Source organism: Lissotriton vulgaris, chromosome 3_1 (genome assembly GCF_964263255.1).
Source record: "Lissotriton vulgaris chromosome 3_1, aLisVul1.2, whole genome shotgun sequence".
Taxonomy (NCBI): Eukaryota; Metazoa; Chordata; class Amphibia; order Caudata; family Salamandridae; genus Lissotriton; species Lissotriton vulgaris.
In genome coordinates, this window is record NC_141689.1 from 1168948863 (window position 1) to 1168975748 (window position 26886).

The window sequence follows — 26886 nt, forward strand, 5'->3', positions numbered from 1 at the left end:
GTTTGCTGTGGGTGAGTCGCAAGTTGTGAGGCTCTACCACAGTAAAAGGTCAAAAACTAGGTGATGAAAAATTAAAAAATCTGGGTGGATTAGGTGGACAGAACCATCTTCTCACAATAGTGCAAGGTATGTGCGCTCTGTCAAGCGTATATTTAGTACTGGAAAGGGACTCTTTGTTTCAAATCCATGTCTACCATTGTGAGTAGGTGTGCATTTGCTACACAACCCATGGGTGGTTTCATGGGAATACAAAGTACCAATCTTGGGATGCCCTCTTGATGCAAAGTAGCTCCTAGCGCTACTTTGTTTACTTTGGCCAACTGTACAGCTCACATCCTGCTTTTTGTTGGGAAGTATGCACTTCCAAATCATTTAACACGGTGTATGCATTACAAAACCAACAAAACCCTGCACAACAGGTTATTAAATCTGGGCAGGTGTTTTTTTTAATAGGCTGAGTTGGGTTCACCAGTCTAGAAGGTATATTCAGTTTTTTGCTTTTTCACCTCCGAAGGCCTGCATCTTCCCTGCAGATAACATGTTCCACCGTCAAGATCCTCAGAGTGAGAGTGTGAGTGACAAAGTAGTTGTGTAGTGTCTGAATTCTGTTATAGGAGATCCCATCGCCCTGGGTGGTTGGGACAATCTTCAGAATTCAACTTGAAAATAAAGCATTGCATTTGTTGTACATTAAAAGCCTGAACTACAAACGATAATCATTATTCCCCTAAGGTTCTCTGATTTCATCTCTAATATAATTTGGACTTTGGCACACACCGATTGTGCACAGAAACTGTTGGGTATGTTATATAGAAATATGAAATATACACTTGTTGATATCTCAAAAAGTTCTGACGGGCCTGGGTCAATTAAAATCCAGTACAATTGCCAAAATGATGTTTATTTTAAAGAAGTGGGGAGAAAACATGTCATCAAGTTACAAAGCAAAGTCCCTGTAGGCAGCATCTGAATGAAGTTTGGTAAACCGTTATTAGAATGTTGTAAACTCATAAGAAATTCTAAAGTGGATTTATTGACAAAGTAGGCATGAAAGAGACGTGGGGTCAGGTGCGCTGTGTGAAAGGAAGAGAGACAGAACGTGCCATGTTTAACATTATATGGTGCGTTTCTGTCCTCGCCTTGTGATGGTGCACTTTTGACTGCCTAGCGCCAACGCAGGCATCCTTGCGTCATGCTGCAAGGGTGCCTGCATTTCAGGCAGGAATGTTTTTGTGCAAGAAGGTACACCTTTCTGCACAAAACAATCCTCTGAAGGTTTTTTCACTTTCTAAGCATGCTGTAGAAAGAGGCAAAATGTATAAAGATATTTTGCCTTGTTGCACCTACCCTGAAAGGAGTAATATTTTCAATCATTCCCAGGTCTACCACTGATAGTTTATCTGGAAATGTGCCAAAAACCATAGCTTGATGCATGGGCACACCCAAACTCCACCCATGAAATACCTTGCTGGGGCAGAGTAATGCGAGGCAGAGACTTCCAGATTTACACAGCACCGCAGGGCCATTGAAGGCGGCCTTGTATAGCTTGGTAAATCTGACTTTAGTGTTGCGTTGTCCTCACCTTGTGCTGGTGCACTTTTGGCTCCCTAGCGCCAACGCAGGCATCCTTGCATCATGGATCAAGGGTTCCTGCATCGCACGCAGGATTGTTTTTGTGCAGGAAAGTACACCTGCACACATTGATATGGCAGGTGCAGAAATGAGTCAGCCACCCCCCTTTTTAAATGTGGTAGGTGAGCCAGAAATACCGTGGAGAAGGTGGGAAGGAATCTTCAAATTTTACCTAAAAGCCATTGGGGGTGGTAATTTTTCAAATGTAAGGAAGCAACATATATTGTTGCACAATCTGGGAATTCAGGGAACAAAAGTCTTTGAGGATATCACAGGGAGACTAGTGGAGGAAGAACCACTTGAGGAAGAGGGTTGTGATGTATATGAATACACATTAAGACAATTGGAGGCACACTTCAGAGTTAAGATAAATGTGGTCCTAGAAAGACACACATTTTTCAAAAGATGTCAAAGGAAGGACGAAAAAGTATCCTCTTATGTAGCGTTGTTACGGGGCATGTCCGCCACTTTTGAATTAGTAACTCCCTTATCAGGGACCATTTAGTCAGATGCACAAATGATGTGAAGGTTGAGCAAGAACTACTTACTAGGAATCCTGAGCTTGAGGAGGCAATTAGCATAGCCAAAGGGTTAGAACACATGGCATTGTGCATGAGAGAGATGAAAATTTCAGAAGCGTTTAAAGGGAAGGGAGAATTTAAAGCTTCAACCAATGAGGAAGCAGTTTGCAAGGTTGGTGGGTGTAGCTAGAGCAAGGGGTGGGACGAGTGTGACAGGGTAACAGGTGTTAAATGAGATGGAGGGTTAATACATCATATTGGAGTTGAAATCTGGATTTTGACTTCATTTCAGTCATCTCGAAAATATCGATATTGTTGTCTTAAACTCCCACAGCGACCTTGACTTAAATAAAGAATTAGGAAGACATCCGTAGATGAACTGATTTAATCATTGAATTCCAATAGATGTTGTTCTTCTCAGCAACATCGTCATTTTGCTTATTGTGATTAGCTACGAGATCTGGAGGTGGTTAGCTGGGAAAATTCGAACGTGGTTAACTTATCTTAGAGAAGATTATTATTCTCCCAATACCTTCCTTTACAGAAGCCCTGACGAAGTTCCTGTGGCACTGGGGGGACGAAACGCGTTGGCTGTGCTGCTTTTTTCACGAAAAGAATCAATAAAGCAAAAGAACTTTCACACCACTCATTTGTGCAACTAACTTTACTGGAGTGCACCTCCCTCTTTCTATGAACATAAATCGTGCTTTGTATGTGAGATATTTTTTTTTATGCTATGGAACAAGTTTTATATATTTTGGACTTTTTTATTCTAATATATTGTAATGTTTCTAGGTACATTTATGCATTTTTTAAATGCGAAATAAAGTTTATTGATGATGATGATATAACTGATTCAAGTTTACACAGTAAAATCTGAATTAATTGAATGCTAAGAGCCTTGGAGGTCTACCAGTTGTTCTCTTCTTGCTTCCCTTGGTAATGTATTTTTTCACTGTGCCTCTTTTAAAAGTTCAACTTCTCCGTCACACTTTTAAAGTGTAGGTAAATATAAACAGGCATGGGTCACAAAAGCTATGTGTGCACCTAACTGACGCTTAGGTCAGTAAATCTCATCGTAGAATGCCAATCTGTGATTCATAAAACATTAATGTGGACGTAGTGATTGATTTACTCGCATTTACATTTCTAGCGTTATGGAAGACATTCTGTGCTATTGATCCTGCTTACTTCAGGAGCATTCTGTGGCAGCATTAACTGCTAGAGCAAAGTGTCAGCCTCAGGTATACTGCTTAGAAAATATTCATAGAGGGTTCAATGAACGTCATACTCCTTGAGTATCAGACCCTGAACATATGATGAAGGTATCATAGTAGAGCAAGATGTTGCATTTCCAGCTATATTTTGCCCGATCTGCCTCCTCCTGTAACACCATGTTTTTCTCGATTTCCCTATGGACTAGCCCCGTGGTAATGAGTTTGCTTTGCATTAGAACCAACAGCGTTTTCTGGTCCTACTTTCACCCTACCTCAATGAAAGCATCCATCGCTTTAAAAAAAATGTTTTTCTCATGTTGCTCTCTTCCACGCACTCATCTTACGGAACTTATTATTCGCTCACTTTTCTGGCCCATACAGCAAAAGGGGGAGGCAGTGTCACATTGAAACTTGAGGGGACCCCCTGCAAACTAAATGGAGGGGGAGGCCGGTCACCCCCACGCTCCTGACCCTGTCAGGAGCTCTAAGTCCTGTTTCTGCACGTTGCTGGAGGGGCCCCCTGGAGTTTGGGCCTTCCCTGCACTGAGGGGCCTCCGGGGACTATGGTTACGCCCCTGGGGGCAGGATGTTCAAGTGAAGCACAGATGCTTTTGCAATCTGTAAAGTTAGAAAGAATAGCTATTGTTTGACCTTTTAATCCAAGTTTCCAGTGGGAAAGTGAATTCCTTTAGGTGTAGTTAATAAGTTTCTGGCCTGCTTTAGGCGTGCAGGACAAACTTTTCAAATAAAAAAAAGGTGAATCACAAACTAGAGTCCATTATGAAACAAAAAAGTTCCCGCTAGCATCTCATGCCCTATATGTCAATATTAGATCAGGGATTATGCCACTCATCAATTTTGTGCATTAATGGTAGAAGCCTTTGCATCTATGTTGGATGCTGAGCAGAGGGAGAGCTTGAATTAATGCTATATTATGTTAAGTTGTGTTACAGTGATTTATCCTGCTCATGGCGGCCCAGACTAGGGCTTCACAGTGCACTAAGGGGTTTCAGTCACTAAAACCAGGATCATTGACCTAAAACAGCCCGGTTTTCAGTTGTTTTCTAAAACTGAGACCGTTGGAAACAATTCCTTCAGTGTGTAGGCAGTTTGTTCCATAACTTAGATGCCAAGATATTAAAAAACCTACCTCTCTGTCTTGAAAAATTGTTTTATTTATATGCATTATAAATCTGGGACCCAATCAGTACTAGGTGTTACCAAAATCAAATTGTTATGGAAATAGTTGATGGACGAATTACATTTGCACAAGTAAAAATATGCCGAATAAAAATGTGTCAAAATAATAGCTTGTGTTTGGCTAAGAGAAAATAGGTTTTTGGAATAAAACGAACTGGACAGCTGAATTTGTTTTTTCAAATCCATGTAGTCCCAGGCACAGAGATGAACACACAGAAGATGTGTCTCTCCCTGTGAGCTATTGTTGGGCAGGGGTTCCTTTCTGGCTGCCATTCAAGGTTTCACTCTCAGGAGTGGAAACATGCCATTTTATGTATTTTCAACAACAGCAGCTGGGTGAGGTCTCTTAGGTGTGTCCTTCACCTGAGCATTCTTTCCATGATGGGTAGAGCCTGCACTAAGGTGGGTGAGGAGACCACCTTTTAGAAGGTGGAATGTTAGTGGGGTAAGTCTGCACCTACCACTAGCAATAAGGCCACTAACATAAAATAATGTCCAGACAAGGTTTAAATATATTATTGTCTTGCTCAATTCTTGGAAGCTGGCAAAAAGCAGGCTGGCTTAACTTAGGAGACATGTATGTAAAGCATTTAAAAATAATAATACATTAAATAAGCAAGACACAACACAAAATGAACTTACAACAAAATTATTGCAATAGGAAATAGGTTTATCTTGAAACTGACACCAAAACAACAAATATCCAATATAGAGAACCGGAGACATGAATTTTTAAAGATTACACACTTTCTACTGCTTAATAACATACAGCGCAAACTTGGCACATCTGGTCATGATTGACTGTGGCAAAGTCAAAGCTTGAGGCTGACCATGATGGGGCCCCGGTTGGATACTCTAAGCGGGAGGCCCCAATCAAAAGTTTACCTTCACTCTTAAAAACATTTCTGGAGCATTTTTCTGTCAACATTGTGTGGTCCCCTCCAGCTGGCCGATTTTGATGTGACATCACTTGAATGCTTTTTGGCTAAGTCTCAGTCAAATCCTGAAAGTTTGGAGCCCTGAAGCTTTCAGCAGGACAAACCTGAATTTCAGGCCAGGTCACGGTTGAAGGTAATCAGTTAGACTCTCAATGTCCGGTCGGTCCGCTTATGGAGCTTTTTCCCAAAATTTACCAAACTTCTCCATATTTATGGAAATTCTTCCTGATTTTCCCATTGAGGGTTCAAAGTTTCCAAAGCACAAATCCAAGGGTCTTGAAGCTCTGAGACGGTCCCTGGAATTCTTGAACTACAGTTCCCACAATGCACCTGTCCAATTCTTTAAAAGTCCACCCTATGCACTTCAGGCTGGGGACGTCTTGTGGGAGATGGTGCAGAGAAGCTCTGTTAACCTGTTGCTTTCAGGGTGTTGACACCCTAATTTTGCTAGAAACAAGACAAAATCTTTAGGGCTGCAGTTCCAAGTATGCAAGAGGAGCAGTCCTTCAGGGAGCAATCCTGTGTGGTCCAGGGTTTCAGCGTGGCAGTCCTTTTTCTTGTAATTTAAGGCAGCAAATCTGAGTTGGTATCCGGCTCTCACATATTTATTCAATTATCTGGGGCAACAAGCAGTGGGTGTACCCCTGTCCAATGAGGTGCAGGGTGCCACCCAAAAGCATGACAGCTTTCTCCAAAGTGTGGCATATTCTTGTCCCACAAAACACTGCACTTTAATATCCAATATGGAGGTTTCTCTCCTTTGGAGTAAGGGCTGGCTAAACCAATCCACTTCGGTGGCTCATTTCCCTTAACATTCCCCCTCCTGACCTTTTGCAATTTCCAATCCCGGGCCTGCCATCCGGCTTGGAAACAGGAAAAGGTGGTAGGCCTGACTGGCATTCCTTACTGTCCTGCTCTCTCTGAAGCCCAATTTGATTTACCTAATCCTGACCTGGCCTGTTCTCTGCAGCTACAGAGCTCTCCCATTAGATAACCTCTCTTCTATGTGGCCACTTATCATCTCATCTAAGCAATTAGGAGAGGCTGGATTTTGCCTCACAGAAAAAAAAGTCCTATACATTATTTTCTGTAGTAGTTATGATACATTCAACACTGGCAAGTTGTTGGATTTATCACTGTCTATCTTTGAAGTAATTGAATTACATTTTAAGCCCCTTCCTAGCTATATGTATACGTAACTAAATAGTTCAATGATAGCCTATGGACCTAATGATCTACAATGGGGAGAATCATAATTGGCAGCTTTTCCCTCACCAGGGCATATGAAATATATTTTATATTGCCCCTGCATAATATAGTTACATGGCACCCCACCCCTAGGGGAGACCTTAGGGGTGACTTATATGTCCAAAATAAGGTAGATTACCACTTTGGAAGTACCTATAATTTCACATTTGAATTTTCATAAAATTTCCTTTTACCAACAGTCTGAAAAGAATGGATGCCTTTAAAACTGACAGCAGGAAAAACAGGAAGTGCAAACTCCAGGGAAGGAAATCTACTGGGGTTCTAAACCCTCCTAAACTATTATATACTAAGGACTTATAGGTATTATAGGTAGTTTGAATCCTCCTTGCCTTATTATATACTAGCGACTTACAGAGGTCTGTTGTCACCAATTATAATAGGGTGAACAGGGCAAAAAGGATGACTTTCTCACACCACCATTGCCAAATTCATTAATTATACATTCCCATATAGTTATATTTCGTTTCAGAGTACACTAACTATCCATGTAACTACCTAGAACGTCTCTCTCTGGCTATCATTTATGTGCTGTCTGTACTTTCTTCTGTTGTGATCTCTGTCCTCCCTGCTTTGCTGTCTCTGCTCTCCTCTAATATGCTCTACCTGCCCCTCTGCTGTGCTCTCTCTGACCCCATTCTGGGCTGTCTCTGCTCCCTCTTCTTTGCTTTCTTTTTCCCATTGCTGTGCAATGAAAATCCCTCTAAACTCCCAGGCACTGGGACCTCAACCCTCACCGCAGCTGACCTCTTCTTGACACTCCTCAAATACTCTTAATTCCACCAGTTGCGTTTGCTGCCCCCTGCCCACCGGATGGTCAAGTTCTGAAGAGTGGGTTAGGCAACGTGAAACCAGTCGCATTCATAGATGCATGTTATACATGGTGCCCTCTGTAGCCCTTTAGTTTTACCTGCAGGTTTTCTTTTTCAGGCAGTTCTATTCTGAGGGAGAAAAGTCTGCATAGTTTAAGTGGTTTAAGCATGAGAATTGGCATAATGCCATCCCTTAAAGTTAAGGTGAACAGGTTCTTTTGATGTTGATTGACAGTTTGAAAGCCACAGTTTGCAAGTACATTTTGTTTTTTCTTCTCTAAATTTAGAGAGGATTGAAGATTCCTCAATATTATGACGACAGCACATTGAGCATCTTATTGCCTTGTTCTGTTCATTTGAAAATAGTCCAGCTTATCAGGCCGAGGTCATGCGCTTGCAGCATGTCCAAAATGCTGCCGCCAAAGCCCTGCTGGGGCTTCTGTGTAGTAGCCCCCCCACTGGGGCCATCCGGCGGCTACATTGGCTGCCCATGGCCAAGCGGATCCAATTTAAGACCCTTTGTCTGTCTTTTAAAATCCTGAAGTTTGCGTCTTCCCGCCGTCTAGCTAATCTGCTAGTTCCTTATGTTCCGACGCGTCAGCTGCGCTCCGTGGGACAGCACCTCGTTAGAGTCCCCCGAGTAAAGCGTCTTCGGGCCAGGGGATGATCCTTCCGCTATTTGGCGGCCAAACTGTGAAACTCTCTACCTTTTCAGATCCATAGCTTGGACCGCCTGTTGGAGTTCAGGAAAGCGATTAAAACGTTCCTTTTCCCCTCTGCCTAGCCTTTTCCTGTTTATTGTGCTTACCTGTTTTGTTTCTTAGCCCCTTGGTCATTTTTGCTGCTGGCAGCGCCGGGACACCTGTTTGCTGAGGCAGCTGTGTGCTATATAAACTCAGGTAACATAACATAACATAACATAACATAACATAACATAACATAACATAACATAACATAACATAATATAACAGGAAGGGATGTCAAGATTATAATTTCCTATTGGAGACATGTAGTGTTGACAACTGTTTGGTAAATATTATCATTGCCCTAGAAGATGTTGTGTAATTTACAGAGGCGTTTGCATTTGGCATTTCTTTATTCCACTGGAAGCCTGTGGCTTACTTTCAAGGCTTTGGTAATAACATCCCTTCTCTTGATGTTAAGATATGTTTTGGAAGCCATGTTAGTTCTTGCATTTTGTGGATGCAATTTATAATGATGCATGTGTACAAAATGTTCAAGTAGTCTAGACTTGTCTGGATCAGTGAAAAGAGAAAGGCATGCAAATTGGGTAGAGCTCAACTGAGAGAGTATCTTCTGGATCATTACATTGGCCTGGACTGAGAAATAAAGTTCAGACTTCAGTGCAAGAACATTGTCCAGTAACTCTGTACAGGAGAAGGTAAGAGTGTTGATGTTGATATTCACCATTGTCAAAAGCTCTTTTTGGGTCCATATACAGAGTTTGAGTTTGGCTCACTCATGATCTAACACTGTCCTGTTAAGATATATCTGACTATTGTCTAGATACATTTGAATCTATAAGATGTGTGTTTCAATACGTTCTGCTAGCAGGTATAAGCATAGCTAGTAATGCAGTCAGAGAATAGTGGTCCGATTTATGATTGCCCAGGAGATCAACTTGATTTCACAGCACACCTTCAAAACTCTGACTTGAAAGCTTGGATTTATAAGTGAGGCTTCATTCTCCTAATTTCTATTCACTTCAGTTATTTCTGCATATTTAATGAAGCACTTGATAAAAATCTGATGATTCATGAGGTAATGGTAGTTTATAGTTTGAGCTATATTAAACTAATGGGTGAATAGGAAGCTTCTTACGGATTTCTATCAGTATAGACCCCATCCCTATCTACAGGTGAGAAGCCTGATTAAAAGCCCTAGAGTTTTTCTGTTACCGAAATATCAAGGTTCTTATACTGAAGGAAATGTTTGGCTTTGGGAGTCATTTGGAGAGGGTGTTTTATGTCAGCTGATTTTTCGGTGAACAATTTGTATATTTTAGTTGGTTTGTGGCCATGCCCCATTATAGAAGTGTAGAAGTATTTAGGGCAAGTGGGCTGATTAAAGTGCACACTGCAAATGGGTGATTTTATATTTTTAAATATTGGTCCGAATTGGCTTGAGAAGGAACGTTTGAAGGCAATGTATATGTCTTGTAGGGGCATAATATCCACAACTAGCGATATTTATCGCTAAATAAGTTTAGCGAAATTTTTTCTATCGCCGTGCATCGCCGGATTTTATCGCAGAGATAACATGCTATTAGCAACGTTTATCTCAAATACGATAAAATATCCGGCGATAGCGGCGAAATGCGTGAATATCGCTGGAAATCCAGCGATATTCAGGCCTTATCGCCAATAGGGTCTTAACCTAAATATCCACCTCCCATTGGATATACAGGTTAAGAAGTGGTCTGAGCAGGCGTTAGGTTTTGGCGATATTCGCTCTCAGCGCAAATTTTGTTGTTGCTACGCCTGTGTTGATAATAGGCGATAGCGATGTTAGCGACTGGTTGGGTACGCCCACTTTGCATGTCATTAGCGATATGCAAAGCGGGCCCCAAACCGCTCGCTATCACCTAAAAGCTGTCGCTAACTGATGTTAGCGACAGCTTGCTAATAGGGCGAAAACGGCTGCAAAAGCGGCAATAATCTCATATCACCCACCTTGATAATATGCCCTGTAATGCGTGGGAAGGCAAATGGTAGGAATAGTGACTACTGAAGGTTGTCAAAAATGTAAGTGAACCATTTTATATTTGTAAATTTAAATCTATCTTCTGCAATTTCACACATAATCAATACAAACTGAAGTCTTCTGAAATAGGCATTGTTTCTGAAGCAATACTTGGAATTTCTGAGATATAAGAACCGAGGGGGCAAACTTACTAACTGTTGAATATATCTCCAGGTGCTGAGAATGTGTTTAATCGTCTGGCATAGTACCTTAGGTCTAAAAGTATAAGACCCCATTTAGACCCCATTTAGAGTGTGTATACCTAACCCCCCGTCAATTTCTGGTGGAAACTCTAAAAACGCAGTATATTTCTCTGGATGAATGTTCTCAACAATTATATTAAATTAAGCTCTTAGCATTTAGGAATTATCTTCATAGATGCCCTGTGATATGAAGATATCTCATTGTGAAGGTTGACAATTTACTAAGAAGAGTAATGTTCCTTTTGTTAGTTTGTATTCTTTCTTAAAAGGAGAAGTTGAAAGAGGTGTGCAGAAAGGGAAAGTTGTGATTAAGCATTCAGAGTACGCTGAAGACTTTCTTAGAAACAAACTGAAGTTCCCTCTTCCAGTAGCTGTCAAGACAATTTCACAGTACGCTTTTAATTAACGTTATGAAGAATAACAGGATACCCAACTAGTATTAATGCATTTTGTCTCCTGCCTGTCTCATTCATTTATTTATTTATTTGAAAAAATCATCAACTTGTGCTTGGGACTATTCATAAAGGCAATTTGAAGCATATAACATTTCCCTCCTGTAGTTCTCATGACTTATTCTTAGATATTTTTGCGAATTGGCAATATTGATACATAATTAGTACAAATAGAAAGGATTGTGCCTTCTTTCCATTTTGACTAATATGGTTGTGTTTGTATTGGGGATGGTTTCCAAATGCAAGTAAGAGTACCTAGCAAGTACCCATGTAGTACTATTTCTCATACTCATAAATTATTTTGTGAATCATCACCTAAATATCTAATAAATCCTTTTTACAAACACAATTTAGGGTGTTCACAATTATAAACATCAACAACCCTGGAAAATTAATACCTTGTTAAACCCACTGCCACTAATAAACGATGTTTATACCTGTATCCAATATCACACGAATATCAAGAAATATCAATCAGATGTTCATTTCATTATCAGACAGTCATTGGATTGAGAGCACCCACAATCTTCCATCCAAGCATTACCTTGGAGGTCGTTTGAGATGATTTCTGTTTTGCTTTTTGGTGGATTTTTTGTCCTCAGTAGCTTGTTTCCGGTCCAGGGAAGGCATGGCTTGGCAGTTCGGGCTGGAATGTTCCCATGAGGCACAGGGTCAGACTGATTTGCATATGGCCATGTCTGAACTGGGGTGGTGTGGACTGCAAAGAAATGATGGATTTAGGCCCAGATCTCTGTACTGGGGTGAATGTATGACATTGTTCTGCATTCTGTCCCTCAACTGTGGTTTTTGCATTTGTCACCCTGAGTGGGATGGGTATGCTCAGATGTGAGTCCCATGCTCTCCACACCACTGGATTCAAGCAAGCCGGGTTGAAGACGGCTGGAATGCCAGAAACTGGTCCTCTGTAGCTTGTTTCCGGTCCAGGGAAGGCATGGCTTGGCAGTTCGGGCTGGACTGTGCCCATGAGGCACAGGGTCAGACTGATTTGCATATGGCCATGTCTGAACTGGGGTGGTGTGGAGTGCGAAAAAACGATGGATTTAGGCCCAGATGTCTGTACTGGGGTGAATGTATGACATTGTTCTGCATTCTGTCCATCAACTGTGGTTTTTGCATTTGTCACCCCGAGTGGGATGGGTATGCTCAGACGTGAGTCCCATGCTCTCCACACCACTGAATTCAAGCAAGCCGGGCTGAAGACGGCTGGAATGCCAGAAACCAGTCCTCTGTAGCTTGTTAATGGTCCAGGGAAGGCATGGATTGGCAGTTCGGGCTGGACTGTTCCCATGAGGCACAGGGTCAGACTCATTTGCATATGGCCATGTCTGAACTGGGGTGGTGTGGAGTGCAAAAAAACGATGGATTTAGGCCCAGATATCTGTACTGGGGTGAATGTATGAGATTGTTCTGCATTCTGTGCATCAACTGTGGTTTTTGCATTTGTCACCCCGAGTCTGTAACCTTCCAGTTATGCCTGCTGTCCACTCTTCTGTCCACCCAGTTGCCACTCTTTGGGAGATGGCAGCACTGAGGGAATAGTGGCGGCGTCCCGGGCAGCCATGATGAGATACACAGCTCGCAGATTTGCCTGACCTGCCTTGGGATGTGCTGGGGACCAGCCATGAAGAAAGTAAGACGCATTACTTGACTGGAGGTGGAGAGGCTGCTCCCTGGGATGGGTAGATGTTATGGCCCCAGTGTACCTCTGGAGTAGACACTGTGGTGGGAGTGCCAACTCCCTTTTGTCCCATCTTGGCAGGCCAGGGCTCTGAGCTCTGCATGTGCAGCCTCCACCCCTGTGACTTTGAGTGATCTGCAGAGAACAGTGGTTTTGGATGCCGAGGGATTGTGCGGAGCTACCTTCGGGGCACCTGCATTTTGAAATGTGCCACAAGATGGGGGTGGACTGACCTGAGTCTGCGGTTGGTCATATCGAGGTGCCTGAGGCTAAAACCTTGTCGCCCGACACTCCATTAGCTGGAGACGGTGTTCGTACGCTTGTGCCCTGACTGAGCCAGACCCTCATCAGGAGTGTGATGGCACCTGGGAATCGAGACAGCAGGAACTGGGATGCACTGCTGCACTCTCCCCGAGCCCCCTTACTGGATGTGTAAATGATCACAGGTACCGAGCTGTAATTAAAGTGGTCTCCGTGTGCAGCTGTGGCCTAGCCCCCTGCCATCCAGTACACTAACCAGGCTCCTTGCGGTGGACAAGAGGTGACAAGTTAGGGGAGATGCCCATGAACAGCCCTGGCATGGGAGCTGGGACCACACGGCAGGATTTAGCTGCAGTGACATAACAGGTGCAGAGAAGTGTAGGGCCAGCGGCAATCACCTTGACTCTAGTGGAGGCCCTGTCACCAGACCAGGTCTCATTGTGGTGGACCCGGTTTGGAGTGACTCAATTCCCCTCAACAGAGGTCCACAAATTTTGAGGCCTCTGCTGTGTGAGCCATGGCACCCTTCCCTGCCGGGCTGGCCCAATTTGATCCGCTGTTACCAGTGGCTCTTTCAACTGGTCTGCCTGTGCATTTGAACTTACTTGATGAGCCTTGAGCCTCATCTACTGATTGCGGATACCTCTGCCCTCTCTGCTGACAAGCAGCTGCTCTCTTGCCTTGATATTAGCTGGAGCTTGCTGTCCTGCTTGACCTACCCCACCACTGAGAGACCACTTGCCTCCAGGTGGCTTCGTGATTGGTGACTGCAGCGGCTTGTGGTCCATCTGTGTCCTGCTCCATCCACTGGGATGCTAGTGCTGTGTAGCACTATATCACCTCCATCAACTACAAAGTAGACATAGGGGCATATTTACCAATGTCACACAGCGCAGCAAGTCACCTTGCTGCACTGCATCACAGGGAAATAGCGGAAATGTGCCATATTTAAGACAATACGACACATTCCTGTGTTTCTACAGCGCTGGCACACAATGTGTTGCCTAGAACCAAAGCAGGCACTCTTGCACCATGATGCAGAGGTGCCTACATCATAAGCAGGCTTATTTCTGTGCAGGAGAAATAAAGAAACCATTGGAGGCGTAGCAGTTTTGGTGCATTCTCATGTCTACCACTTTTTGTAAAACTGAGAATGCATCAAAATCCAGGGGTTTTGCATGGTAAAACCAACACACCACCCACGGAACACCTGCTTGGGGAAGAGTAACACAACACAGTTATTTGCGTCGCATTGCTTTACTCTGAATTTATCAAGCCACTCAGTTACACTCAATGAGGCCTTGCTTGGTTTGCTAAATTTCATTTAAGGCGTTGCTTAGGACATGCACTCCGTTGCGTGGTGCAAAAGTGACGCAACCCGTACATAAATATGGCGCATAGGTCTGGTGACCATAGAAAAGTCCTTTATATGCTTGAAGAATAAAATTAGTGCAGTGGTGATGAATCTCATTCGACTGTGTGACAAACACAGCAAGTTAATTGTCAGAGTTCATAATGCAAAACAATAGCTTGCTACTGTCAACCACAAACTGAACACGAGCAGGCTCAGATGCGCATGCTGTGGTAGAGGATTGGGAAGGCCATTCTGGCAGAAATAATCTTGGGTAGTGGGCCTACCTTAGAATGCAGAGGGTCAGGACACATCGACTTACCTGGAGGCATGGTTCCACAGTTTTATCCTCTTCTCAACCTTCTCACCCTTCTTCTCGATTGAGCAGGCTCACCGAGTGCTGGAGGAGGACCACCATGGCGCTCTCCCGAGGCCGCTTTTGTTTTGTCTTCAACACTACAAGTATTGTAGCCTCACCCTCAGGAATTTCCAAAACATGACAATTTGGTAGTGGACCATACGCAAATTATAATCTTTCCGGAATACATGCTGGCAGTGCAACGCCATGGAACTCTTTTCTTGCTGTTAAATGTAGACTCTGGGAATCTAACATTAAATACTCTTTCCTGTTTCCAATCTGACTCCGGGTCCTAACAGATGGTACAAGAGGCCTGGGACTGGGCAATGTGATGCGGGGCTGGGTGTGCCACCCTGTCACAACCATTGACTCAGGGCCCTCGGGCAGAGGCCGTCGGAGGCACCAATCACTGCCTTCCTTACAGTAATCATGCTTGCATGATCTGGAGCATGTCAATCAGGAAAAGCGATGGACGCTACAGGCATCTGTGGCTTTCCGGGACCCAGCTCCACCCTCTTACTCTGATGGTGATGGTTTCAAATCTACTAGCGAAGAGGACCTCTCGAAATCTTGCTGTCTCCAACTCTGCTCCGCCAGGCCTCCCACTGTGACTCCATAAACAGCAAACAATATCCTTTAAGCTACACTGGAAAATGGATTGGCTCTAGGGTCAATTTTTCTCTGTCGCTATGCATGTTCTTTCATTTACAGCAGATCCAGCATTGTTCCTCTGGGCTTGGGGCACTGCCGTAAGATTTTCCTTGCCTGCAGCTTTGGCCAAGTTTCCATTTTACAGTGCATATAGACAGAGGAAGAGAGTGCTCAATTGCATGATATGATCACAGACACTTCACGATACATATGGCCATTGGAGGAGCTCTTCTTATTGACTTTACACCGTGGGGTGTGTATCCTGCAGGTAACTGGACATAATATCGACTACATAATATCGAATGGACAAAATATCGACGGAAAAATATCGACATTAACAAAATATCGACTATAGGAATATCGTAGAAAAAAATATCGACTGCAAAAATGACCCAAAAATATCGAATACAAAAATATCGACTCAAAAATATCGACTAGATAAAATATCGAAATATAGTGAAAGTAAAAAATATCGAGAAAATGTTAGAAAATATTAATTTTATAAAATAATATATATATATTATATAAATAAATAGTACCTAATGTTTAGGAGCGGGTTGTGGGTTTATAGGGGAATAGGGTGGGAAGTAATTTAATAATAATTAATTAGTTAATATATGTTTGGTAATTGTTTTAATTAGATTTTAATTGGTAATTAATTAATATTAATTTGTTAATTGTTTAATTGATTAATTAGAATATAATTTAATTGATTAATTGATTAATTGATTATTAATAATCAATATTTTTAAAAATTAATTTGTATATGATTTTTATTGATACATTGGTTATCAATTAATAATAATTAGTGATTTATTGTATTAAGAATTAGTATATTATTTACATTTATTAATTGCTAACACATTAATTATAATTAGTTAATGATGTAATTAATATATTGCATATCATTTAAATAAATTAATTGGTAATTAATTTATAATAATGACTTAATTACATTAATTGCATACATTTAAATGTAATGTGTTAATTAATGTTGATGTTAATTAATTAATTGGAATTAAACAATATTAATTAATCTAAATTATTATTATAGCTAATGTGATAATATATTTTATAATAGTTTTTTAAAAAATATTAGTTTTTTTTATATATTTATGTTTAATGTTTTGTTCATTATTATTTATAGTGTTCTGGCTTTGTTTCATAGTTTTTGTTATAGGTTAATTTTTTAGGGTTCTGGGTCATTTTTCTAGTCGTGAGTAAAGGTGTATTTAGTGGGATTTGGAAAATTTGTACGTTTGTGGGTAAATGGGTATTTTTTAGGTTGAGGGTCAGTTTTCAGTTCTTGTGTAAAGGGCTATTTGTAGAGTTCAGGGTCAGTTTTCAGTTTGTGGGTAAAGGGGTATTTGTAGGGGTCAGGGTCAGTTTTCAGTTTGTGGGTAAAGGAGTTTTTGGGAGGTTCAGGGTTAGTTTTCAGGTTGTGGGTATAGGGGTATTTGTAGGGTTCAGGGTCAGTTTTCAGTTTGTGGGTAAAGGGGTATTTGTAGGGTTCAGGGTCAGTTTTCAGTTTGTGGGAAAAGGAGTATTTGTAGGGTTCAGGGTCAGTTTTCAGTTTGTGGGTGAAGGGCTATTTGTAGGGTTCAGGGTCAGTTTTCAGTTTGTGGGTAAAGGGGTATTTGTAGGGTTCAGGGTCAGTTTTCAGTTTGTGGGTAAAGGGGTATTTGTAGAGTTCAGGGTCAGTTTTCAGTTTGTTGGGAAAGGAGTATTTGTAGGGTTCAGGGTCAGTTTTCAGTTTGTGGGTGTTGGGGTATTTGTAGGGTTAAGGGTTAGTTTTCAGTTTGTGGGTAAAGGGGTATTAGTAGTGTTCAGGGTCAGTTTTCAGTTTGTGGGTAAAGGGGTATTTGTAGGGTTCAGGGTCAGTTTTCTGTTGTTGGGAAAGGAGTATTTGTAGGGTTCAGGGTCAGTTTTCAGTTTGTGGGTGTAGGGGTATTTGTAGGGTTAAGGGTCAGTTTTCAGTTTGTGGGTAAAGGGGTATTTGTAGGGTTCAGGGTCAGTTTTTAGTTTGTTGGGAAAGGAGTATTTGTAAGGTTCAGGGTCAGTTTTCAGTTTGTTGGGAAAGGAGTATTTGTAGGGTTCAGGGTCAGTTTTCAGTTTGGGGGTAAAGGGGTATTTGTAGGGTTCAGGGTCAGTTTTCAGTTTGTGGGTAAAGGAGTATTTGTAGGGTTCTGGGTCAGTTTTCAGTTTGTGGGTAAAGGGGTATTTGTAGGGTTCAGGGTCAGTTTTCAGTTTGTGGGTGTAGGGGTATTTGTAGGGTTAAGGGTCAGTTTTCAGTTTGTGGGTAAAGGGGTATTTGTAGGGTTCAGGGTCAGTTTTTAGTTTGTTGGGAAAGGAGTATTTGTAAGGTTCAGGGTCAGTTTTCAGTTTGTTGGGAAAGGAGTATTTGTAGGGTTCAGGGTCAGTTTTCAGTTTGTGGGTAAAGGGGTATTTGTAGGGTTCAGGGTCAGTTTTCAGTTTGTGGGTAAAGGAGTATTTGTAGGGTTCTGGGTCAGTTTTTAGTTTGTGGGTAAAGGGGTATTTGTAGGGTTCAGGGTCAGTTTTCAGTTTGTGGGTAAAGGGGTATTTGTAGGGTTCAGGGTCAGTTTTCAGTTTGTGGGTAAAGGGGTATTTGTAGGGTTCAGGGTCAGTTTTCAGTTTGTGGGTAAGGGGTATTTGTAGGGTTCAGGGTCAGTTTTCAGTTTGTTGATAAAGGGGTATTTGTAGGGTTCTGGGTCAGTTTTGGCCTTTAGGGTGAAGGGGTCTTTTTAGTGTTTTTGGACAGTTTTGGGTATTTTAGAGTGCTGATGTATAGTTTAACTTAACAGTGATACATTAAATTTATTACACGAAAATAGCTATTATTATAACTTTACATTAGTACCCTTTATTTAGATAAAAACAATTTATGTATTAGCATGTTTCCAGACAGTAGCTATAGTGGAGTTGGAATTCTAATTATTAATTGGTTGGTGTCCAGCACCATCAGTAATATTATCAACACTCGAGTTGGATTAATAAAAATACATTGGTTAGTCTCCACCACATTTTATGGTATTACCTTGAGTGTAGTAGGTATAGTAAAATAATTTTTGCTACTGTCCTGCAGCTTCTATCATTTTAGATTGACTGGAGTAGTAACAATACATATAAAATTGGTCAGTGTGCAGCACATTTGTATACATTTGTTCATTACTGTATTTTAATAATAAAAAATAATGCAACATAGATGTTTTCAAATTAGTTTATTAAACATTTTTTATTGTGTACTACAATAAAATCAAAAACAAATATAACATCACATTTTTTTTAACTTTTTTTATTCACACAATAACATCTTTACATTTATATACATGTGGTCAATGTAAAAAATTATTTGGATTACTAGATTCTTTCAGTAAATTTTACATATTCCCATCAGTCATTTACAATTTAAAGTATTGATATAGAAATACATTAAACAATGATTTGTTATATATTTCTTACATTAATATTTAATAATGTTAATATTAAATATTAATATAATAAAATATATAATACATATTTCTTTTTAACAAGTAACATGAGTATTATTACATTTCTTAGGATAAATTGAAATACAAAAATAAATTTTCTTGGTGTATAATTCACACAATGTTGTTTTTACATAAAACATATAAATCGCTTTGGTTGTAAAGTTTTAAATTGTATAGGGAAACAATATGTTTAATTATAATATCTGGTATTTATCAAATTGTAGTAAAGCAATTATATAATTTTGTTATAATTAGAAATAATTATATAATCTTTTTTTACTAATTAATAAAAATAATAATTATTTTATTAATTATTATTATTATTAATTAATAAACATAAACATTCATTTATTATTAACAAAAATATATACATTCACAGATAAAATAGAGACTTTTTTCAGGCCATTCTTTATATACTAAATGGTTCTACTTGTTATATTAATAACAATAAATAAGTTATATTATTTATCATTATTAATTATTCCAATAAACATTTATAATGTTTTATTAAAATTATACACAAAATTATTCATATAAATATACAGAATAACTAAATATTTACATCTTTTATTCAAAGTTTTACATAATTATTTAATATTATTAATATATAATACATATTATATATTAATTTATATTAAATATATATATTTTTTTAAATAAAGGAAAATTGTCATGAGTATAGTGTATTAATTTGTTACATTATACATGTGTATGTATTATATATTTCATATTTCACATTGTTTATTCTATTATCCCTTTACACAAATGGGTTAAGGGGACTACTTTTTTACCGCGTAAGGTTATTGCGCTCCATTCAGGACTGGAGAAGCTCGCGGTTGGGAGTTGCTTCGCGTGGAGAGAGGTAAGGTTATTTTTAACTACAAATTATAAGTAAGTGGTCATGTTTGAGGGTGTAATCAAACTCTGTAGTGTTTTTTGGTGTATGTATTATTAGTTTAAGTAGCGTTTGGGTGAAAAGTCTCCGTTATAGATGTGTCGTGCTTTTTTTCCTTCAAGTCTAATTTTAAGTGTTCGGAAATGTCTTCTTACATGGTTAATGTTAATTGTTAGTATATTTACAAATGTGAAGGGGGTATTTGTGGGTGGCTTTCGTTATGTATGTTATTTTACAGGTTTCGGTTCCTCGCATGAAAACTACATGGAAGGAAGCGTGTTTTTTAACGGAGAAACAAATGTTTAAGTTATTATGCTTATATTTTGACTTTTATCTCCTATTTTTCGGGTTTGCCAGGACCGGCTTTTTAACTTTTTAAACCTTTTTCGGGTTTTTTGGAGGGTTTCGAATCGGATTGATACATTGATATGCGTGACCGTTTTTTTTAAATAGTGTGTATATAACTTTAAATCCTAACGTGTACACACTACTGTTTTCGGGATTTCCTGGAGCGTTTTTTTACGTTTTACAATTTATTTTCGGGTTTTTGAGGGTTATCCCATATTGGAATAGTAAGATATTGGATTGGATTGTATGGATTGATTTTTCCTTGATTGCGTCTCTCAAGTCCAAAAATTGTAAGTATTTATTTTACAATTTTGATTGGGTGGGAAATGTCGATTTCTAATGTTATGTGTATGTTATAAAAAATTATAAACATTGCATATTTGTTACAAATTTTTTTACATAACTTTTAAAAGTTTGTCAAACAAATATGTTTTATTTATAATTCATTATATATGTTTATGACATGTGAATTTTATTAGTATTGTAAGAAGACATTCGTATATTTACTTGACATTTTTATAGAAGACTTTTTGCTATTATTGCCAGGTATTCTAAACCTCTAGTTGTAGGGTATAATGTGACTTGACTTTGAAGTAGTCGGAACATTTGTTGGGTTTGTTTAGTGAGTTTGGGCCCTATTTGTGACACTGATTGTTCCATTCTTAGTTCCTGATAGCTTTGTTCTTTTTTCAAAGCTTCAAGAAGGTTGTGGAAAGTGGGTTTGCCTCTGTTTGTAGTTGCTTGGAAAGCATTATGCCACCCTTCAACACTATTGTTGGTTTTCGCCTCTTGGTTTAAAGTACTGAGATAGACATTCCACCAAGGGATTTGGAATTTGGGCTGGCGTCGATGTCCTGATCTGTGCAACCTTCCCACCCAAGTGTCTTCAAAATAGTCTAGCAATGGTGTTAGCTTATCCTCATTCCTCTTATAATATGCGCTGTCAATTAATAAATTGTAATGTTCAGCAACATCTGTAACAGGGACGTAGGCCAGGGCTATTAACTTTTTAACTTGATAGGCAAAGGTGCTATCTGTAGAGTATAGTACACTTAAAGTAGATTTTTGGAGATGCCTCCATATACTCTGATTAAAATGATAATAGCAACCCTGGATTGCTGTGTGTGGAAATGTTCTCAAAATGCTATTTATCATAGCTAATTCGAAATCAATAATTATTTTTTCGGGAAAATAATTATTGATTTCCGTTTTGAGAACATTTAAAATTTCGGTGTAGGTTGTTTGCTGTTTGTTGGGTAGCAAACAGTAAATGAAAGGTATGTTAGAATGATGGTATAAACCGTGGATGGAATACAGTTGGTAAAAAGGTTTTGGGCAGGGTTTAAATGTTCCATCCATCATCCATTGGGGACACTGTTGGATTTTTCGTAAATTACTTGCAGTTGCAAACATAATTATTCGGTTTGTACTGCTTTCATTATCAAAAAGAATAAATTTATCTTTATTGTGTGTGATGGCCATTTCGGGTGAAATAATAATTTCTTCAAAACAAGTTGGGTTGGGTTGGGTTGTGCTAGTGAGTCGTTTGGTGCGTGCAATAGTGCGTTTCAGGGAGTCAATAGAGGGTAGTTGCCCTGAAGCATGGGCAGGGATTTTTACCAGTTCTTCTTTAAGTATTTGGGTGGTGGGTTTGTCACTTTGTGTGCTAGCACTTTTAATACTTTCTAAGGCATCTCTAATTTCAATTTCGGTGACATTTGGGGGATGATTATGTTCTCTAGTAAATAGCACATTAGTTTCCTCGGTAGTGGCCCTCCCATAACATTTGTTGGAGTAGTATTTTGTACACTTCCAAAAAACCTTTCTACCACTTTGTCTCTCCTGATTATACACATAACCCATGTAGCATAATAGCAATTTATTTTTCTGAGACATGACAAATTCTGCACCTTCAGTCATTTTGATTTACTTGTTCTAGGAAAGAGTAGAAAGAAACAAAATCAGTACACATTTTTTTACTTATGTGGTGCTAACATCATTAGTGATGCATTTATACTTACAGTTAATCAAAGTAGTAGTCACAGAAGCAGAAATGTCTTTTGAATGATGGTCTTGTATGTATGTCTTTATTTGCTGTTGGTATGAAAATATAGAAAAACAACGTTAATGTTTATATATTACAAACGTATTTCCTACTCAAAAGCAGTTGTCATTTTTCTCTACTAGTGCATTTGATGTAAGCATTACATATACTTACTTGTTTAAATAGTAGAATAGTAGTAATTGGTGGAGTTCATCAATTTAGTACAGGTATGATCTGTAGAGTAGATAGAAGAAATAAAAGCAAAATATTATAATTTTAATACTGAACCGTTTGGAAATGTAACAGATTTAAACGTATACTAACTTCTACATATGTCGTTTTATTTGTTGTAGGTAGAATAGCTGTATGATGTATTCAGAATGTCTGTAGAGGAAATATAAAATGGATAAGATTTTGTTAAGAACATAGACTGTGTTATTTTCAGCAGTTTTAGAGAAATGATAAATATACTTACATTTTTAACAAGGCTATTCTTCTATATTGGTATATTTTGTGTAGGATGTTTTCATATGATATGTAGAATAGATGTATGATGTTTTCTGAATATCTGTAGAGGCAATTCAAAATAAATAACATGGTGTTAAGAATATAGTTAGCGTTTTTTGTGCCCACATTTTAGCAAATAACAATTATACTTACATTTTTCTGAAGGGTATTATTGTGTTTTGCTATAGTTGATCTTGGATCTTTCAAATGATCTATAGGGAAGATGTAAAAAGCAAGATATGTTGTTTAAAAATGTGCATTAATGAAATTTGCCGTTTTATAACAAACACATCTATACTTACATGTGTAATTAGGGTAGTTTTATCGTTTTTGCTGTAGAAATAGCACAATTTCTGTATATCTGTAAATATAATGTTAATGAAAAATAAATACTTTTGTAAATTAGTGTTTAAAAAAAGCAGTTGCTGTGTAACAGAGAATTATTATATACTTACTATCTGATTTTGCACATGAAGAAATATGACCATGTAATAGGAATTGTGTTGGAGTAGTTTCTATCAGAAAAGTAGGAAGACATGAAAATAAAATAAGTGTAAGACTTAAGAGATGTAAGGAAAATAGTGCACTTCTAATTTAGTTTTCTACAAAAATGCTGTGTTACTTACTTGATTAATTAGCTAGTAAGCTGGATCTTTAAAGATGTTTATTCTGTAACAAAATCTTCAAAGTGTTGGCATCTACTTTCCAGAGAGGTAGCAGCAACAAATGGTAGAATGCATGTAGCCCTTTTATAGTATATGTGTTATGTGTGCTTTGATTTGATTGGTTGTAGGATGTAAGGAAGCATAGTATAGGCTAGTTTGAATTTTTTTAAGTTAATTGGAGTGTTTGTTGATGTGAGAATGGTGGTATGTGGTTGTTCCCGCATTAAAGCAGGTTCGTGTTTAAATGAAATATATTTATATGTCAAAATAAGTAATGAAAATGTTAGTTAAATGCAAAGAATAATAGAAAATGATAACATGCATGTAATAGAATGTATAGTAAATGTGGTTTAATAGTAATGTTATGTAAGAAACAGGTATTATATGTGAAACGTTTTTTTTAGTGAGAAATGACTTTTATTGATGATAAAGATGGTATTTTATAAAGAAAAGTGTGCAAACATGAACTCGATATTTTTTTTTTAACGATATTGTGGTAGTCTATATTTTTGTAGTCGATATTTTTGTAGTGTTAGGGCTAATTTCATGTCCAACGATATAATTGTAGTCGATATTTTTTTAAGCGATATTTATGTATTCGATATAGTTAGTACTCGATATTTTTTACTCGATATTTTTGTAATTTGTGTAATAGGTATAGTAAGTCGATATTTTTGTCGTCGATAATTTGTCAACAATATTTTGGTAAGTCGATAATGTGTCCGTCGATAATATTTCAGTGATCCTATCCTGCAACCAGCATGTGGCCTTTGCTGTACAGGACATGCCTTGCGAGCACAGTAGACTCAGGTTCATGGATCTTTACTGTCCACAACTGTGATGATGACAATCTCCCCTGCTCACTCCCTTTAAGCAGGTGGGACCCATTTCTGCTAGGACTTTGCACATAATGCTCATCTGACCCTCTATGCCGCTCCTGTTGGTGCGCTTGCCTGGTGCCCTTCCTTGTGGACTGAACCCTTGTATCTGGGTCTTTAATCTGGAGGCTGCCCTTGCTGCCAATGTCTAATTTTGTCTACTGATTGTAGGGCTGGACCCACGTGCACCTCCCTACCAACTCTCCGAAGCCATATACCTTAGCCCCAGCGCAATTGCAGGACTCACTGGGAGCACCGGTTTATTTTTATTTTTTATTTTATTTTCAGAGTTTTCTATAGTGCTGGCCAGACCCGAGGGTATGGGAGCGCTTTACAGCAGGCTGGGTAGAGGTCAAATACAGAATAAAAGAACAAAATACACGTAATCATAAGTGCTCAGAGAATACAATTGAGTTGAGCGCCTGAGGTGCAAAGTTGAGGTAGAGATATCAAGGGATCCAAGGTCGCCATTGAGGTAGATCCTGAGATTTTCTCCTAGTGGAGATGACCCCAGGCGATAGGATGGGGGGAGGGGATGAGGTAGGTTGTAGGTGCGCGATGTCTGGTCACTGCCAGGTTGTTCAGTCACCAGGTACTGGGTGTTCAGTGCGCTTATACACCCCATATGCTGTTGCCTGCCCCGTGACAGCTTCCCTTTACTGGTACTTAATGTTAGAAAGTTTGGGCGAAAACCTGTTGTACTTATGCGGTCTATGGTATTATGTGTTCTCTTCTTTGTATTCCCATTGGTTATGTGTTTTTGCCCTCATCCACCCTGACCATGCACTTCTGGATAGGCCTAGTGCAGCCCTCCTGACTAGAGCCCAGACCTATCCCTTACACAGCTGTCATGATGGCTAAAACTAATATACCTATATAGAATGTTAGGGGGATGCACACTCCTTGCCGTAGATGTGATGTGTATTCCTAACTAGTCGGATGGCACACATATTATCCCTGATGGAATCTCAACTCACTCAAGGAGAGGCTGGGTAGGTACAGAATACTGGAGGGGTCAAGTATACTCTACTAACTATTCTACATATTCCAGCTGAGTCTTGGTGAGGATAAATGCTGTGATCACCTGTGTTGCAGATGCCTCAATTATGGATCAAGGGATGGTATGTTTTTATGGATGGCAGTCTTGAGGATCACCATATACTACTTGTAGCCTAGCAGGCAGCATTCCAAGATGCTCTGACTTGGGTTATACAGCGATGGAGTGGTCTACCCTGGCTCCTGGGAGGCGATTTCACCAGTGTCCTGAGTGTTGATTTGAACTGATCCTTCCCCCTATTTCTTTGCACTGTCACTAACTCAGATGCACACACTTACCTGATGGGCTATGTCACTAGAACATGTTTGAAGTCTGGGACCTGCACAATGCCACTACAAGAGTATAATCGATCTGCTCATAAGCTCATGATCTCCATGTTCATGTAGACCAACTAGTTAGCACGCCATACTTATTTTCTCACATCACTTACATATACTATGTTTGCAAACCCACTCAGACCATAACCCTCAACCTTTTAGTGTATGCTGGTGCCGCGGCTAGGGCGACTGACTCCAGAATCTGGGGCTAACGGTTCGATCCCCAGCTCCGGCGGCAGGATAGCCCAGCACCATATGACTCTGGGCAATGGCTTGCTTAATCTTCCCGACGGCCCCCAGCGCCTAGAGACCCTTACGGGTGATTGTGCGCTTTACAAATGTGGATTATATGCTGGGATCATGGTTTCCTCCTATTTCAACAAGTCGGTGCAGGTGACAGCATTGGAAGATCCTGCCTTTTGGGTTTTTCTCAGCAATAACATATTAGAATATTTTGACATGAATGCGAACACTACCCCCTCCCAACTGATTGAGTAGAATGTCTTTAAGGTGGCGACCATGGGACATTGCATGGGTAGCGCTTTGATCATGCATCGCCAGCTCGATCTAGACATCTCTCAGGGGGAGCAGGTGCTGCTTGGATATGGGAGACAGACACAGTCTTCTACAGGGAGTGCCTTCACCAGGCATTACACAAGTACACAGTTTTGCTGGAGAGACTGCGCTGCCTCAGCTATGCAGCTCTATTTGCTAGGATGCCCTCTCAGACAAATCGAGAGAACTACTTGCATGGTTTATCTGTCAAGAGCAGTCACAAGGACCCATAGTGGCTATTTGTGCAGAGATCATGGGGTCGTCAGACATGTGCAGAGGAATATACATGCTGCATTTACACAGCATTACACTTCCTAATACACATTTTTGATCGCTGTGACAACGGAGGAGGTTGATTCTTTCTTAAGCAATGTGTCCCTTGGCCAAGTGCTACCTGAACAGAGGGAGGAACCTAATGGCGACAAAACAGATTTTGAGATCAAGGAGGCTATCTGTGTATACACCACTGGAAAGGCTCCTGGGTTCTGATGGACTACTGCCTAAAATCTACAAAGCTTATGCTTCCCTTTTCACCCCATGCTTGAAAATGCTATATGACGAGGCCATGTCAGCTGCCTGTCTTCCACTAAGGCTTCGCAAAGAGATACTTATATCGCTACCAAAACATGGTAGGGATCCCAGTGAATTGGACTCCTGCCAGCTACTTTTTCTCCTCAGTGCAGGTTATAAAACACTTGCTAAGATTTTATCAGGTCTTTATCAGATCTTCTGGCTCCCTTATTCTCACCCAGACCAAAATGGATGTATGACGTTACAACGCATACAT